The 4,552-nt window shown below is 40.3% G+C and overlaps 1 long non-coding RNA gene across 1 annotated transcript; it reads left to right on the forward strand.

The window, feature by feature from the left end:
• The first annotated feature begins 1,824 nt into the window (after window positions 1-1,824).
• LOC145423746 (uncharacterized) lies at window positions 1,825-3,814 on the forward strand. Its single transcript, XR_013904788.1, has 2 exons — window positions 1,825-1,951; window positions 2,741-3,814. It is a non-coding gene; the product is annotated as an uncharacterized LOC145423746 (long non-coding RNA).
• The last annotated feature ends 738 nt before the right edge of the window (window positions 3,815-4,552 follow it).

The raw sequence follows: 4,552 nt of genomic DNA on the forward strand, positions 1-4,552 counted from the left end.
TCCTCACTCAGATTCCTGCCAGCTGCCTTGAAGTTATCATCCATTTTCATGCAGATGAATATTTTATTTCCAAGTCTGTAGGCTTCAGTGGAACGAGCGTCGCTGACCTGAGTTCAACAGAAATCCTGTGGAGGAACCGCAGATGGAAAAGCTACATGTTGGTCTCTGCAGAAATAGCCAGAGGAGTTGGCACAGATCAGCCCGAGCGTTTGCCAGCTGTTCCCTCACCAAAGATGACTCTTGTAACCCTCTCATATGTATATTCAAAGCATTAGGCACATATCACAGCTCACAGGGAGAAAAAAGACATTACACAGATTATGAGAGTAGTAGGCAAAATATTACTATTACCGTCATGGCTCCCTGTAGTTATTTCAGGATGGCAGTGATTTAGGATTGGCTTGCCTGCAGAGAGTTTTCATAACAAGAGCTTAAACTATCAATAGATCAATACCTTCACTAAAGTTGCCATCGATGCGCAGCTGGAGATCAATTCTGTGCAGCATGCTAATGTGATGGATTTCTTTGTGCATGTGTTTGTATGTGTGTGTTCTGCATCAGCTAAGACTGTGCTACACCATATCTACACAGAGAAATTAGATCAACGTTATTTACACAGAATTTAATTGCTCAATTTGATTGTGTTTAAACAAACTTGTCCCCAAACCTCAATGTGACTAAAAGAAAATCCGATTTTAAAACTCTGAGATAACCCTAAAAATGTTGATTATGTGGCAGTTTACCACCCGAGGGGAATAATATGAATCAGGTACTGGAGAACAACATAAATGCATCAGCTAAATCTTTATTTCATCATGGGGCCTCATGGAGATTAAAAACAGTTTTATGAGCGTGACCTGAAAATGGCAGAGTGAAGCATCAACACAAACAAAAATCATAAAAGAAACGTGTTAAAACAACTCAGATCTCCAAGAGGACCGAACGACTCTAAACACATAACATGTCAATAAACACACAATCCACCAAGTCACAGGAGCTCAACAAACCTGAAGCCCAATGGTTTTCTCTGTGTATAAATTATCTTAAACCGGCATTTTTTTTTCTAAGACCCAGCAGGGGTCGACTCTTCTGTTGCAAAAACCAATGGGAAGCACTTTATTAGTGAGTTTATGGGCTCAATCACTAGTTTTATGTCCTATTGAGCAAATCATGAAGTCCACCTTGCAAATTACAGTCATTAGAGTCAGAACAGAGGAGTATCCATTAAATGCTGATATGGGGAGAAAAAAAAAAAAAAACAAAGAAAAAAAAACCCATTGGACAGTTAAAAAAAACTACAAATTCTACACTAGATTTGCTTTGAATTTAATCATCTGAATAACTTGTTAGGTGAAAAGCAATCTCTAGAAGCAGTTATCTGCATCCAGTGTTGGGGAGTAACGGAATACATGTACCGCCGTTACGTATTTAAAATACAAAATATGAGTAACTGTATTCCGTTACGGTTACCGTTTAAAAAGGTGGTATTCAGAATACAGTTACTTTGTTGAAATAAATGGATTACACTGTGGTACTTTCCTGTTTCATTTTTTCGCGGGTCAGGACTATTTGGGTTTTGTTTGACAGCTACGTTCTGTTGTTCCAGGCGGCAGCGTTACGGTTGCCATGGTTACAGGGCGACGCTCTCTCTCTCTCTCTCTCTCTGCGACTGTGTGTTTCCTGGGTGAGAGAGCGCCTTTTCGTTGTTGTTGTGCTAAGCTAACAGGCAGAATGCTACAAGCATAGCTCTAAAGAATGTAGCATCATGGGCAGTGTAGTCCGTGTTGCAGGGAGAATGGACTGCCATACACGTTATGGGTCTGTGAGCGCGAGGAGGGAGAAAAAGGGGAGTGGAAAGGTACGAGTTGTCATCGAGGAAAAACGGGAGCTGGAAGCATGTAAATATAATAATAACCACTGCAGCCAAGAAGAGTGCCTGACGAGCCCAATTGTAAGTAAGCTATTAAGACTCGACTGTACACAGTGTTCGTGTTTTCCTCCGAAAACAATAAGTTCCGTTGGAGCAGCCTTTCAACGCCTCTCTCTGTCTCTTGCAAGAAAAATTGACCCACACAACAAAGTAAAGCTATTTTTCGGCTACGAGCCGACAGCCGACGAGCCGTATTAGTCAGAGGTCCCTTTACTACAGTTCGGAGTCGCGGACCTTCAGTAACAGTAATAAATCACACAGCAATAGTACATTCACGTTGTTGTAAAAAGCATGATAATATATTAAGTAATCTAAAGTATTCAGAATACGTTACTGTCATTGAGTAACGTAACGGAATACGTTACAGAATACATTTTGGGGCATGTATTCTGTATTCTGTAATGGAATACATTTTAAAAGTAACCTTCCCAACACTGTCTGCATCTGAGTTTAGAGAAAGATTTCCACACAAACTACAAATGGTAACTGATTTCAGAAAAGTGAAAGCAGAGCCTTTGGCATCTTGTCCAGTCTCGTATCCGTTTCCTGTCAAACACCAGTTTATCCACAATGCGCATGTGCAAATAGCCATAAAAAAAAGAAAGCTGCTGGCCTGGCTGCTTGTCAAGCTCTTTGCATTATAGGGCTTTGGAGCGTGATGTCACGGGGGGTGGGCGTGGAAAGGATTTTGGCCCGATCTGCCATTTTGGGGGTCTAGCGCAAGTGAAAAGGGAGCGAAGTCACACACAACACCGGCAAGAGAATAAGGTTGAAAATGGTTTATCTTTTCATTCTTTCCCAACCTGGAAGCAACATGAGGCAGCTCGTGTATTGATGTTACCAAACGAAGGCGTCTAGCCTGGATAGCAGCTGTGAGACGAGCTGACGTGCAGTTCTCTTCCATCTCCAGATATCTGTTGGTGCTCCAGACATTTTCATTCCGGTAAGTTCTAAATATGTTCATATCTCTCTTTATAGCCTATTAGTTTTATTTTCGATGCGCTCTGAGCTCATAGCAAATTAGAACAAACATCCTACTGAGTGATTTTGCAGAACTACCTTCTATCTATAGAGATGCTAATTATTTGGCATTATTGCAGCAAACCAGCCTATGAAATGGATGAAACATCGTGACTGGGTTCCAGTGCTACACAAGGGACCTGCTGCAAACATACCACAATGCCAATTAGATTACTTCTTCCATGTGAGGGTGAAGAGGTGACCCTCCTGGATAAGATGGTGAAGGTTTGCTGCCGTTTTGATGAACAGTGTGATAATAAAACCAGGGAAGAATGAAACCTGCTCCTGTTAAATATTCTTAAGTATTGTGCTGTTAAAATTGCTGTATGTTTTCAAAAGATACAGTAAATAATGTTAGTAGTGGGTGATGTCATGGACACGCCCATGAGAACACCCATAAATATTACAGTAGCATGTAATCAAGCGGAGTCATTCCTGCTTCTAGAGACAAAAGCCAGCTGCAGCCACAAGATGGCATTAATGTGAAAGATGGATGCAAACAGTTATGAAAGCTTTATGATAGAATGCTGAGATTAAAGGAAAGTGATTACATTACTTTGGTGCATTTTAATTGATTTCTAGTTTTAGATTAGACAAGCATCACTGGAATATGCAGAATCAATAGACAAAGCACATGGACTCTACCCTCACACTCTGGCTGCTAGACTTGGCTCAGCAGGCACTCAGCTGTATCATAACTCTGGGTTCTTGTCTAGCTTTGTGTTAGCATGCTGTCTGTGCATGTGCTAGCAAAGAGCTGATGTTCTGTTAGCAGTATGTGTTTTTTTCTGTCATGGCTGCAGTTTGGATTTTACCGTTGAGCTCTTGTCCTTTTAAAAATAAAAGTAATGTCCATATCTCTACTGTAGACTGCTCCAATATTTTACTGAAATAAGCTGACTGTAGTGCAAGTGCACAGAAAGGAAAAAGGCATGTTTTTTTGCTAATAATCATAACTGTAATGTAATTATTGAATTTATTATAGTAACACATGTTAGTGCATTACTGAAGAAAATAATTCTACTGTACTACTGTCAGTAACAAGCACACCCTGGATTATCCACTTGCATGACTCTGAGGACCATAATTCACAAAACTGTATTCATGCTGTGTAAAATATTACTTGAGCTCATCAACTAATCGGGAAAGTTTTTACTGAGGTGTTTCTAAGAGACTTCTACAGAACTGGAAGTCAAGCGATGGTGCCAAAGATGGACATGGCTGCAGTTACAGCACCTATTGGTTTTGGACTCGTCATTTTGAAACGATTATTTTTTGGAGCCTGAAATCACCTCATATGGATTAGAGGGAGGGGTGTTCAATTACCAGCAAGCATTAGTTTGTTTGGCAAGTTGCATTCATAACTGTAGGTGTGCAGCATACGAATACAGATAATGGTTAATCAACACTAGGTAGCAAACTAATAAAATACTAGAATTTCACTCAGCAGAACTGGTGAATGGACTGTTTCTTATAAAAGGACTTTTCTATCCCACTGGAGAACTCCAAGCACGTTATACAGCATGCCTTATTCAACCAGTCACACAAGCACTTTTTTCCTATGCCTAAGTGCTTTCAATTCAATATTCACACACATTCATA

Source organism: Astatotilapia calliptera, chromosome 22, assembly GCF_964374335.1.
Source record: "Astatotilapia calliptera chromosome 22, fAstCal68.1, whole genome shotgun sequence".
In the NCBI taxonomy this organism is placed as follows: domain Eukaryota; kingdom Metazoa; phylum Chordata; class Actinopteri; order Cichliformes; family Cichlidae; genus Astatotilapia; species Astatotilapia calliptera.